Raw genomic sequence first — 14,504 nt, forward strand, 5'->3', positions numbered from 1 at the left:
AAATGTTGTCCGAGGCTTCGTTGAGGAGATATTAACGGAAAACACTGGCCAATCAGAGCGCGCGTATACCGGTGGAGCGGCCGCGGTAGCGAAAGCTACGAGCTAAGCGGCCGCGCTTGTACGCGAACAAGTGACTCAACGTGCATCGAAGGCCATTGACGCGGCCGCTTAGCTCGTAGCCTTCGCTACCGCGGCCGCTCCAACGGTATCCGCGCGCTCTGATTGGTCGGGTTTGTTTTATTAATATCTACTTAACGAAGCCCCATCCGACATTTTTGCAAAGGAAAAAGTTGTTTCAAATCACCTCCCGAACCACCCCTTCCAAGGACCTCCAACATTTTTGGGACACCCTGTATACAATGTATATACTATGAGCGATGTAATTATTCTACTGTAATATCGCATTAGAATTGTTAAAACATAAATAAATGTTTTTAAAGCACAGTTTTAAACCACCCTAATAAAATAGATTATAATCAAATTCTAGTCTAAGGGTCCACAAAAAGTTCCCTTTATCGAGAAGGTTTCGTGGGAAGGTAAAGTGTAAAATATGAGAAATTCTGCCATATAGGGCGAGTCACGAACTCTGTTTCCTTGAAATTATTTCTATTCTAAACAATAGGGAATAGTGAGGCAACGTAGTTTAATGATTTCAACGAGCACATAATATAATAGCAATAATCTCGTGAGCGGATGATTGATGTAGATGTTAAGATCAGCTTCACTTTTTTGTACGCGATATAACTATGTTTTTATAATAGAATTCTATGATGTGGTGAACTACGAGGAAGAAGGAATTGGGATACGTGTAAACGAAATGAAATACATTAGCCGAGTTGTTAGAAAGTATCATTAAAGATTCTTCGAGCAATGTGATTGCAGCATGGCGGATGTCCAGCACATTAAACACGAACGATTAAGGATGGCGCTTAACGATATTTATCTGAATCAACAGAATAGAAGCAAAATACAATTCCGATTTTTATATTAATTATTAATTATATTAAACGGATATTAGATTCTAGATGTCGTTATATTTATAATAATAATGTTAATAATTATTGATGTATTAAATATAATAATATTCCAATAAAAGTATAATAATGTATACCACATTGTACAACAATACGTATACAATATTATTATTTATTAACATTTATTAAGACCAGGTGTGGTTAGGTAGATATCCGTGAATCTGTCAACATAACGTATGGTCATTTGTTTTTTAATGCAAATGTGCAACAAGAAATGGATCGATAACCTTGTATCTATGTAGTTAATTTAAACTAGTAATCGAATATAAGTAGAATTAAAAGAATAAAGAAATAAATATCAAGAAAAAGAATGGGTGATAAAAAGGTCGATGAGAAAAAGGAAGAGGATGAACGATTAGAGTATATTTACAACTATCTCACTTACTCGAGAAAATTAAAGATTGACAGATGGACGAAAATGTTATCAAATGCTGATATGAAGGTATATAAATTCTTTATGCAAAGGTATCGCATTGAATTATTTTTAATTCTCTTATTTTATACATTTAGGATATAATAACAAAGTTCTTTGGCACTCCATCGGAGATGATCCTCGTGTTGGAAGTGACACCCGCCGGTGTCTTGATGCCCTATCTTGAAATAGTACAATCCAAGAAAAAGCTGACGTACTTCTTGAAGAGGAAACCCCAATTAGTCACCGAGGTTAATTACAAAGACCTCCTGATACCGGGTGATATGGCGCCAAATTCGATCGAAGAATTGGCAATTCTTGTCGAGGAGGTCGGCATTTTACTACTATCAGTATTATTATGTAACTAGAACTTACATAATTGTATTCTACATGTTTAATCTCACTTTTATGAACCTGCAGAATGTTGGTACTAATCTCTCAAATGATGAATTGTGTTATAAGTGAATTGTATACAATTTTCAGGCATACGTACCAATTTTGTCTAATCCAAAAAATCACGTTGGCTGGCCAGATGTTGTTCGTAAAGATGTAAAAAAACAAATTTACGAACTCAGGAGCTTGATATGGCAGGTAAAAGAATATTATAATTCATGTCAATCACACAATATTATATATTTTATCAAAATCAAGTTCAAAAGAATTACTTGGTTAGTTAGTTAGTTTTATTGTGGAGTACTTAAAATAGGCATTGGACTGAGTTCATCAGAGATAGTTTCAAACAGACTAGGAAAAATTTTATTTCTGATAATAAATAAAAAATAATGAATAAATTCTCAAGATTTATTTGTCGGTAATGAATAACGAGGCATATCATAATACAAAAAGACATTCGGTCAAGTTTGTACTCTTCGCTTAATTCAAAATACTATACAAAAAACGTAGCAGCTGTTATAGGAAAATCACAAATACGCAAATTTTTAATTTGAATAGAAATCTGCTCTGTCGGTATACAAAATTTAGTCGCTCTATCTAGCGTCAGGAAAGGGAATTATTTTAGCCGCTGCATACTGTTTCCAGACTAATTTTATATTTATAAAAATGATTCCAGCTAATATCTCCTCGAATCAAGTATCTTACACACTTCCTCAGAATATAAAGAGCAACTAAATAAAATTTCATTCGTATCAGAGAAAAATAGTAGGAATTACAGGAAAGTCACAAACACGCAGACGTTGAATCTTGTATTGATAAATACGAGACAGTAACAAGCATATAGTTACTGTATTAAACAAAGGGTACATAGGAAATTCTTATACTAGGTGACAATATTGTTACCATTTAATGCTTGCAACATACTTAAGTGATAAAATGATAAACTTAAAGATACACGAATGTTGGTAGTACAGTAAGGGAGTGAAAATAATATGGAGGAGTCTTTGGTTACGCAACATCATCAATTAAGTACATTACTATCTTTGCAGTCGGCAGGTATCGAATTCCCAACTTTGGGTCCACTTTTTTTTTAAGTATGATTCAATTTAATTAGGAATCTAAAAATGGTAACACTAGGTTTCTCTCTCGTCGAGAGCATTCCATACATGTATAGACACCTTTGCGCGCTTTCAAATCTAGAAATACCTTATAAGGCCTAATCTGATCCTTCTGCAGTGCCTTATACAAAAGAAGAGAAAATTGATTTGGCACTCAATTATGGTGAATCTCTCCAAGTTACGAAACACCTGCCGTTGTCTTTACCGTTCATCAAACATGACATCTGCAGATTCTTAATTCTGGAGAAACTCAAAACAACACGTGCCAGCCACTGTTGGCGATTTTGTTTCGTTACAAGTCTAATCCTACGTTTGTTCAACTGCTATTAAGCTTTCGCGATTATTATCGTAGAACTTATGAAATTTAATTTAATTTTCAAATGTACAACTTTGCGGTTACTCGAGGGATTATTAATAAGAAAAGAACCGTCCCTCTAGGAGGACCAACCGAGGTCTTAGAAGATCTTTTTCGTCGAGTCCAGAGATGGGCAAAATCCTAGGCTTCGAATAAATCTGAAGTTTTCCGATACGTTTGTCTCGTTTCCTCTTTTGGACATTTTCCAAAGACGGAAATGAGACAAACGTGTCGGAAAGCTTCAGATTTATTCGAAATCTAAGGTTTTGTCCATCATTGTTGTTGACACGCGTACAACAGGTCATCCAGTAAAAATCCCCATTTTCAAGGTTTATGAAAGTATTATAAATATATGAAAATCTATTCTATTATAACAATGTTGTAGGGTGAAGGGTGATATGGTTATTTTGCGTTTGATTTATTCTATCAGCTTCTAAAGCTATTATAGCTATTTAAATAACTTGAGGAAATGTTGCTCGTTGTATTTGTTTTCCGAGCTGAGTCTAGAATAAATCTAGAATAATGTAAATTTCAATCATTTCCGAAATACGTAATTATTAGCTGTTGTTACGTATTTAGTTTTATTTTCGCTCACGCCCCGGCCCCCCCACAAGTGCCGCCTCCGTTCTGTAACTGTAAAAAAAGGAAAAATATGCATGTCGAATTGAGTAACCTTCTCCTTTTTCGAAGTCGGTTAAAAATAAAATAGCTACTCGGTTGGTGTGTTTCATGCGCTTATTTTCGGGGATATACTAATAAAAAATTAACTGTTGAAATTGCTTGCTACACAACTAAACAATTCACTAGGTAAAAGGAAAGATAACAGGGCAAACATTGTTACCAATGCCGATGGGCATCGACGATATTCTCCATGAAGAATTTCATTCTGAGCCAGATATTAAAAAACTAAAATTGAAGAACAACGTGGAAGAAACTGTAATCAAATGGGCGACCCAAATTAACGAGAACCTTAACGAAGAGCTTTCGAGGTTTTCACAGTATGACCAAATATCTACATCAGGTAATTTTTTTAATTAGATTTCTTTTACTATGAGTTACTTTGATAGATGAATCTCTTTTTTTTTTTGTTTGTAATAATTCTGATTTGTAATAATTCTAATTTTATTATTAAATCATATTTAACAAAATTAAAATGTTTAAGAGCTGCATAACTGATCGTAGTATGTAAGGATTTTCAAACATTTCGGTTTGCTTAAGGAAAGGGAAGCATTACGAGAGAACAACAAAATATTTTTTAACGTTACTAATTTATTGGATATTCGACGAATATTATTGTTAGTTTAATGCATCAATTCTTTCAGAATTAGAATACTGGACTATGAGACTGAGGAATATAGAATTGCTATATCGTCAGCTAAAAGATCCGAGAGTAGTACATATGGATATGTTTTTAGAAGAAATGAAAAGTCCATATTCAGAGTTCTTCAAGAATTTGATCAAGAATGTTGCTGCGAGTATGTAGCAATCCCTTAAACAAGTCTTACAGTCCTTACCTTCGAATCATTTATGTTCTATTTTCAGCATTATTGGAAACAAGAGACATTAATCTTTACTTGAAGCCTCTAGAATCCTACTTTCAAGAAATTGATAATTCCGAATTCAAAGATGTAGGAACCAAGTTGAAAGCTTTAATGCATTGCGCCTGTTTAATGTGGGCAAACTCGAAATATTATTCTATGGAAAGAATGATCACATTTTTACGTGAAATTTCAAACTTGTTCATTTCTCAGGTAAGTGATCCTTATAGATAAAAAAAAAAAAAAGAAAAAAGCGAAAGAAAATAAAGTTTATTTGTATCTCCTTATTTGGACCTAACAAGGGAAGGCGTATCTTTTACATACTAAGGAATTTCGTCCTTTAAAAAATTTCACCTGGTTTTAAGACCTGGTATCAGGAGTGTCTATGCCACCAAGGTCCCGGGATCACTGAACTAATTTAAGTCCCATACGTTGTAGGAATTCTATAAAAAAATAAACTAAAATTAACATGTTCTTCGTCGATACCCTCATACAAGGTACAAATATATTTTCCAGGCAATCAAACATATAAATCCGTCGACGTTATTCGAAGGAGACATCGAGGAAACTAGAGCAAAAATAGCGGAAGTTATGCCACTACTTGAATATTATCAAGAAACATTTCGAACGTTTAAAGAGAGAATTGAAAGTTACTTCAAACCCCCTGTTGAACCTGTGCCTTGGACATTCCACGAGAAATTGATTTTTGATAGGATTCATAAATTCGAGAAGCGGCTTAAAGAGATTGAGGTTTCGTAAAAGATTCTGTGAATGATTTTTTTTTAGAAGTAGTTTAATATATTTTATAGAACCAATAATACCAAGTTATTACTCTACGTTTTAACTTTATTCGATACAAAGTTCCAAACAAAATATTTATTGTACCCTGTTCCACATGTAGTGTTTGCGGAGACCATCATAACTTTTAACTGGTATAGTTAAAATAGAATACAGGGTGTTCCAGAACTTCTGTAAGAACCGGAAATGGGAGTAGCTGACACGATTTTGAACAACAATTTCCTTTGCAAAAATGTCGGTGAGGGCTTCATTTTTGAATTATTAACGAAAAACCATCGACAAATCACAGCGCTGGATTAGCGCGCGCTCAGGTGCGAGAGCATAAGCTCGAACCAGGATTGGCCAGTTACGTAAGGTCGCTGCGTAGCCAGCTAAGCGTGCGCTAATCGAGCGCTGCGATTTGTCGGTTTCGCTAATAATTCGAAAATCAAGCCCTTACCAACATTTTTGCATTTCCGGTTCTTACAGGAGCTCTAGGACACCCTGTACACTTAAAAATAGAATACAAGAATAGAATATACTTACAAATATATATATTTATCCATATTTTTATGTATATACTTCATACATTTGAATGATATGTTCAATGTATTATTTATTAACATAATTTTATAAAAATTTAGAGACCAAATGTCATTTAACAATTTGGGATTTCTTGAATGTTTTTTTTTTGTTTTTTAATAAAAATAAACAAACGAAAGGATACAAATTTTATAATGATTATGTTTCCTGTTTGGTAGTCGTTGTACGACGTTGTGCAGGATTACATGAAGTTAGAAAGGATAGAGCTGGCTGGCTTAAAAGCAAAATCATTGCTTTCCATGATTGAAGATATTTTCGATGAGTTTACTAAATTATATAATAAATTTGGGGACGCCTCCTACGATGTCTTGTCACCCGAAGAAACTCAATTCACCCAAGATTTAGAAGCATTTTTTACCGAAGTAAATAATTTCTTTTAAAAAAGTAATAATGATGTAATGCAAAAAATTTAGTAAGATGAAATCACAACGAAAATAGAATAATAATCGTATATCAACTCTTTGCTGTCCGATTTTTCTGATTTCAGTACATTTTTGTCGAGCCTCATTCGACCTAGGGCCGCAAAGGGTTAACCAGTACAGACAGATACCTGTCTGTGAAAGACAATGTTTCAAAAAAATTATTAACATGTCTCTATTAACTTCAAACTACATTTGAATTTTCTTAATTCTCCTTTTCAATCTCTTATTCGCCCTTTGCAATTACGCGTTTAACCAACTAAGGCGTTTTTTTAATCAAAAGGTGGAACACTTCGATCGACGTCTAGCAAGCATTTTCGATCAAGCATTCATGGAATGTCACAATTTGGAGTGGCTCTTTAAACTTATTTGGATGATGGGTTCGATTGCTCATAGGCCTATAATTATGGCTCAACTGTGGCACAATTATGAAAATTTGGTTCAAAGAATCGATAAACAGTTTGATGATATAAAGGTGAATACACATTACCTTCGGATTAGAAATCAAATAACAAAGTATAGTGTTTCAATATAATATAATTAAATATAATATAATCGATATAATATAAATAATTAAATTAATTATTATAAATATAATATATATTATATATATAATAATTAAATATAATATAATATAATCAAATAATATAATTAAAAATATGTCTAACTAAATTTTAATGAATCGTTTATCCTGTAGGTAATATTTGACGAGAGTTTCAATTCGGATCAGAACACATCGCGTTTGTTGGTTAATCAGTATTTACCGCCAGTGGCATCAGCTTTGTGTTTTTTATTGAAACTAAGAGAAAGATGTCGTTTTCCAGTTCAGAGCGCACATTTCGTCGATCATCCCTTAATCACAGCTAAAATGACAAACGCCTTGAAAAGCAAATACGAAGAACTCCGAGTAATTATCAATGAAATAATTAATGAACAATTACCTTATTTAACAGAAGCCTAAGATCTACCAATATCTTATTTAACGAAACAGTAATATTTAAACGAAGTCACGAATTTATCTATTTTTTTAAGTCGATTATCGACGACAAGGAATACGAAATATTTACCGCCTGGGCAGCGAAGGTGCCAGAAATTTGTGAAACCCATTTAACGAAAACTTTGCTAAATGTTAGAGAAGACAAACTGCTGGAATTAAATTTCGACCCAGAGTTAAGGACTTTGTTAAGGGAAATACGTTATATGCTAATTATGAAAAGGACCGATCTTCCTGAAGAAGCTATAGCATTTTATAATAGATCGCAATTCTTTTTCAAAAGTACTTACAATCTCAATTTGATCGTCACTTGGTAAGTAACATGATCGTTTCATTTTTTTTAAAGTTTATTGAAACCTAATTTAAGCAACGTATAGTTCACTGCAAACTTGATTGAATATATTAATTAAAAATTTTTTGGCAATTACAAAAATTAGTTAAATTTTATTCATTATTTTGAATTATTGTAATTGTTATTTTTGTAATTACAAAAATTAATTAAATTTTATTCATTATTTTGAATTATCATTTTTTATATTTGGTTTATTGAACTTATGCTCGTAAAGCAATATCTCCTAATGTTGAAATTAGATCAACATGACCATAAAAAATAATTTCAATTTTTAATCCCTCTATTGAATTAAATTATTTGAATTTCATAAGGTTAACAATTACACGAAAACATCGTTCAATAGTTAATAATAATTTAAGTATTAGAAATTTTGAGGTACTATTAATAATAATCTTAGAAATTTATTTTTCATTAGTAGAAGTAAAATCGAATGTATGTATGTATTATCATTATTTTTCGATAATGGAATTTTTAAATCATTTCTTTTTATACTATGCGAATAATCACAGTTTTGTCCCAAGACCTTGATTTCAAATACTCTTAATTAATTGCGTTTCAGGTACAATGGAATACGAAATGAAAGTGCTCCAGTGGAATTTGATATAATAAAAGAAGAAGTCGAAGACATTGACGCCTTAATTGATTACGGCCAAAACAAATATAATTGGAATTCCGAAGGTATAGGGTTAATGTTTCCCAGAAATTAATCATAGTCAAATATCATGGACTATGTATCAATTTTATATTTAACAATATATAATAATGTTCTAATACATATAATCTTTAGCTGATTTTGATAAATGAAAAACTCGATAAAATATTTCAGAGGTTCCGGAATACATTGAGAATCTATTAACAATTACTCGAAAATTGCACTCCAGAGTGTTTCGAGCACAGAACAATTTAAACAATATTTTGGATACAATGTATTCTTGGGCGATGATGCCAGTCCTCTATCGCAAGGATGCAAGGGACGATAATTTATTGATGACCGCCGAGAAAGACGATAAATTCGAGGAAAGGTTCACCGAAATCGAAGACACTGCCACTGAACTCAAACGAATTTTGAAAGAAAATTACAAGTTATACTTTGATTTATTACCAGACAGCTTTTATGAAAAAGATGAAGCAGAATTTCTCGAAGGTGATACTTCGATTCTTATTGAAATAATCTAATAATATACAGGATGTCCTAAAAATGTTGGAAGTCCTTGAAAAGGGTGGTTCGGGGGGTAATTTGGAACAACTTTTTCCTTAGCGAAAATGTTGTCCGAGGCTTTGTTAAGCAGATATTAACAGAAAACCCCGACCAATCAGAGCGCGGAGGCTACGCCTACCGTGGGCGGTCCACCGGCGTACTCGCGCTCTGATTGGTCGGGGTTTTCTGTTAATATCTCCTCAACGAAGCCTCGGACAACATTTTCGCTAAGGAAAAAGTTGTTTCAAATCATCCACCGAACCACCCTTTTCAAGGACAACATTTCTTCCAACATTTTTGGGACACCCTGTATATTTTCATGTTTTATATTGAAATGTGCGTCTTAAATACGACGTTTGTTTGACGATATAGAACATACCGAAGGAAAACCGGAAGATGAAGCAGAAAAAAAATCTGACGAAGTCGTTGATGTTGAATCGGCCAGGTGAAGTAACAACAATTTTTGTTTAAATTATTTCTCATATTTCTCATCTCCACTTTTTTCTAGCCTCGCCATTCCCTTATTCCTTTTTTTTTTGTCGAAGTTATGGTATGGCAAAGATAGAGCAATGAAAGATAGAAAAGAAGAGTTTTAATTAAAAGTTTATTCTAACTATTATTCGATAATTTTCGATTAATGACTGTATAGGTTAGACGAAGAGGCTGAAGATGCAGAATCGCCGGATGAACAAGAGGAAACGGTTGAAGAGGAAGAAGAGATCGACGAAGAGATATTAGCAATGCGGCGCGCGAAATGGCAACCTTACCTTTCCTACGTTGACAATTTAGTTTCCAAAGGCCTCATTCAAGCAGTCTCCACAAGGTTGACGAGTGTATTTTACGCACCAATGTTGACCCTTTGCACTCGAGGCCTTTCTTTCTGGTATCTACTAGCAACTCGAGACGCTTATTTAGTATTCTATTGTCACGAGTACTAAGCTTAATCAGGTCACCTTTACCTTGTCGACAACCATTTTATCGACACTTCAAGTTCCAAGAAATTAAACCTAAACAAATTAAGAAATTAAACCTAAACAAATATTATTGTTGGCCGATTTGCTGCGTCAAACCTAGTGGTTACCGAGAGTCACCTCTCGAGTGCAAAGGGTTAATTGTAATTTTGTATAACACTAATAACTAATATTAACAAGGTGTAAAACTTCATTCATCATCTATCTATATGTACTTTCTCTATGTAAAATAAATTTTTCATCATTTTTACAGTATTTGTTACATATTGGATGAAACCGACCTCGATAGCACTCAATACCCATTGTTCGAAATACAACTGTGCTTAGGGGTAAATATATTAGCCACATATACAAATCCTACCTGTCCGTTTTGTTTTCTTAACTACCCTAACTCTGATACCTTTTCTGTTTCTTTTCTTTCTTTTTTTTTTTTGTAATGCTGAAAGAATCCTAGTGTCATTTTTCGACCATCAGTGGACGTGGACGATCCAGATGGCTTCTATCTTTTCTTTGAAGAACTGTTACTTGGTATGATGAAGATGGGCACCCTTATCCCACGCGTTGATACAGAGCTTGCCGAAGAACATGAACATTACGCAGTATGTTATCTCAACTCTTAGTACGACATTTTTAACACACCATTTTTTAAACAGAAAGTCGGTTAAAGTGTTAAAAAAATCGAAGCTTTCACGACTAGAGCTTTCGTACATATCTATTCATTAAATTTCCCTCGGACTTAAGGAAAGATATGTTCTCCAAATTTGTTTAAAATATTGACCATGTAATAACAATAATATAATCTATGACTGTTCAAATTTTCAAAGTGCCCGACGGTTTCAGAGGGGAGATATTTATTTTCAAAGTTTTCATTTTCGACACGTAATCTCTATACGAAGACTTCACCGAAGTTATATTTTATTTCATAGCGGCGAAAATCTACTTAGAGTTTGCTTTAAAAGTTAATATTTTAAGCAAAACCAACGGGGACGTCTTATAAAAGAAAATGGTGATACACGACGGTTTTGGAGACGAGATATTAATTTTCAAAGAATTTATCTTTAAAGTGGTACATTGCAGATTATTAATTCATCACATTGCATAAAGATATTTGGCTCGTGGAAAGTTAAGGAATTATTAATTTTAATATTTTTCATTCGAACAGTAAAAGAATTCTTACTTTTCTTTTCAAAAGGCCGATCTCGCAGACGAAGATGGCATCGTGTTTATGTTAGAAGAAACTTGCAACAGAGTGAAACTTGGTTTAATAGAAGCAAAGGAGCATGCTCAGGTGAGACAACACTATCCAGTTTGATTCTGAAAAGTAAAAAGGTTCAATCATATTAATTCAATATTGATACATTTAAAAAATTAGAATATTATTTGAATCGATTACATTTTTAAACATTACAATATTGATTTTTATTTGAATGGACAAAACGCTCATGTTTCAAAAAATAAGTTCATAGATATTCGTCGTGGATATTCGAAAATACATATATTTTTTAACAGAATAAGGAAAAATGTGCGTGGATTCGAATCTCATCCCAACAATATTTAAAAAATTATTGTAAATATCAATCAAGCAATATAGCCATCAGAAATCAAACAATTTTTTAAAACATTTGTGGCGAATAAAATGTTTATGCTTTCCATGTTTTTACGATAAATATCAGCTCAAATTTATGGCCCCACATTGTGTAAATATAATTACACCTATCACTTAAACACAACTTGTGCTTTTAAAAGGTGCTTGATTTCTGTAAACAAAGAAATGTGATGTTACTACATCCATCACATTAAAATTTAAAGACAGGAAACATTAAAATATCATTGATTATAAGAATTATTTCTTAGATATACGAAGCCTTTTCCTGGTTGTGGTCAGATAACAAGCAGGAATACTTGGACTTCTTCCTTCGATTTTCTAAATATGTAAGCCCCGAAGAAAGACAGATGATGAAGGAACATCCAGATTATATCCCAGAAAATATGGAACTGAAAGCACCAGACTTATCGGACTTCAAACGGGAAATTGATTATTTTATGGATCTATATGAGAAATGCAATCAAATACCGAACGAGCAAATCATTTGCCGTTGGCTGAGGATCGATGTGAAACCCTTTAAACAAACTCTTCTGAATATAATTTGCAAGTGGGCTAACTTGTTGAAGGAACATTTGATCCAGCGAATCACTACACAGTAATTTCATTATACTCTCAAATACTCAAATACTACAGCATTGCCTCGAAATAAGCAACTCGGTCGTGACCGGCGCGTTGCTTATTTCGAGGGAGGTATGCTAATCGGCTTGACTTTGTTCTTGAGTTGCTTATTTCGAGACAATACTGTACTTTCAAATAAATTTCAGGAATAGACAGATTTTAAGTTTTATATTAATGGTTTTTAATAAGTCCTCGATAAAAGTCACTAAATTAATAACGTTACGTTAATGTCACGACCTCGTTCAGATCATCATCACTAACTTAAATTGAATCATTTTAGAGAAACTCTCAATTTACATATAATTAAATTTTATAATTGTAAAATTCACTTTTATCTTATTCAAAAGTTTGCATTTGTCACAGACTGAAGGATTTAGCAGAGTTTATACAAGCAGCAATGGATAATTTTTCAAATACCATACACGAAGATGATTACGAAGCATTACTAGAGACTATTTATTACTTGAAAGAAATCAGAGATCGGCACTTTGAAATCGAAGACATGTTCGACCCCATAAAGGTAAAATAACGATTAAGATGATACAGTAGTCACCACCGAGTCCCATAATTTAACATTTACTTGTCCAATGTTATGACGTTGAATGTAAATTAGCATCTACAGTGTCGGTATACAGAATTTTTCTTCGCTATCTAGTATCAAGACTCGGTTTAAAATTAGTTTTATATTAAGACAGAGATTTTCTTAGAAACAATTTGCTACATACGTAGCCTTTTAAACAACACTAGTTAATACAAAAAAAATATTACTTTTTCAATATTAAAAATTAGGTGATTCTTGTATTTATGTACTTAAATAAATATAGTAATATAGTAGTAATATAATAGTATTTGCAATTGATTTTCCAGAAAACAGTAGAACTTCTGCAACATTATCAAGTAACTCTATCTCCGAAAATTTTCGAATGGTTAACCGAATTACCCGATCGTTGGGAAACGTTGAAGAAAGTAGCTGCTCAAATAAAACAAGTCGTTCAACCTCTAATGACTCGTCAAATTGAACTTCTAAAGAAAAGACTAAGTTACTATGATTTTAAGCAGCAACGTTTCTTGGATGAATTTCATAAGGATGACGTCTTCGAGTAAATTCGCAATAATAATAATAATATTTCTCATAAAATAGTGAACAAATTTCTATCAGGACTTGAGATACTACCTTTTGCAATTACTTAGATGATTTTCACGAATAGCTATCAAATAAAATGAAGATATAGTAAATTTTGCCTAAAATATTTTTATATAAACTCTAAATGAATTCTTTCTTCCATAATAACATGTTTTAAAGGTGTTTATCTCTTGTTAAAGATATTTCTTTTAATTATTTACAGTACCGATTGCACGAATCCTTACGAGAAATTGAACAAAATACACGAAGAAGTTTTGAAATTCTTAAAGGAGGAGGAAGGTTTACAAGATCAGACTGTAATATTCGAACAGGAAATGCCCGAGTTTAGGGTCAACAAACTAATAAGAAAAGAGATACAACTTTTGAAGACTGTATGGGATTACGTGGCCGTGATCAACACCAGTCTGAACGAATGGAAGACTACCGTATGGAAGAAAATCGACGTTGAATGGATGGATCAAGAATGCAAGAAGCTTCTACGGGAATTGAGGCGTAAGAAATATTTCTTCACTTTCAGTTTATTCTTCTAACAATTATTTTTGTCTGATAACTTAATTTCCTGTTGCATACTAAGCGCAATAAAAATATTGGCCGGAAGTTACTATTACCTAAACATATACAGTATTAACAGTTCCACCGAGGAATACTTTATTCTTGCAGGAGTCTAACCGAACAATAAGGCACGGGGATTCGAACCCACGATCCTCGGATCCACAGTCGACCGCTTTACCTACGCGACCAATCCCGTACCCTACGTTTCGTGTTCTTATTTGACTCCTTATTCTTGGGTATGGGAGGCGCGGACACTACACTCGGCTATCCTGAATTGACATTCATTCGCCCTCGAATGTCCGTTTTCTCGGGTTTTGCGTCTCAACAGCAGTGCGCGCCGCACCCTCTTTCGCGAGTGTACTCCCCTCTCTCTTTCTCTCTCGACGCCTCATTGTTGCCCGCTCCACCGTCAACACGACA

The 14,504-nt window shown here is 33.3% G+C and overlaps 1 pseudogene; it reads left to right on the forward strand.

Annotated features, from left to right (window-relative positions):
• Positions 1-1,190: 1,190 nt before the first annotated feature.
• The window catches only part of LOC128875203 (dynein beta chain, ciliary-like), a 38,457-nt pseudogene continuing 25,143 nt past the window's right edge, over positions 1,191-14,504 (forward strand).

Source organism: Hylaeus volcanicus, chromosome 4 (assembly GCF_026283585.1).
Source record: "Hylaeus volcanicus isolate JK05 chromosome 4, UHH_iyHylVolc1.0_haploid, whole genome shotgun sequence".
NCBI classification, from domain to species: Eukaryota; Metazoa; Arthropoda; class Insecta; order Hymenoptera; family Colletidae; genus Hylaeus; species Hylaeus volcanicus.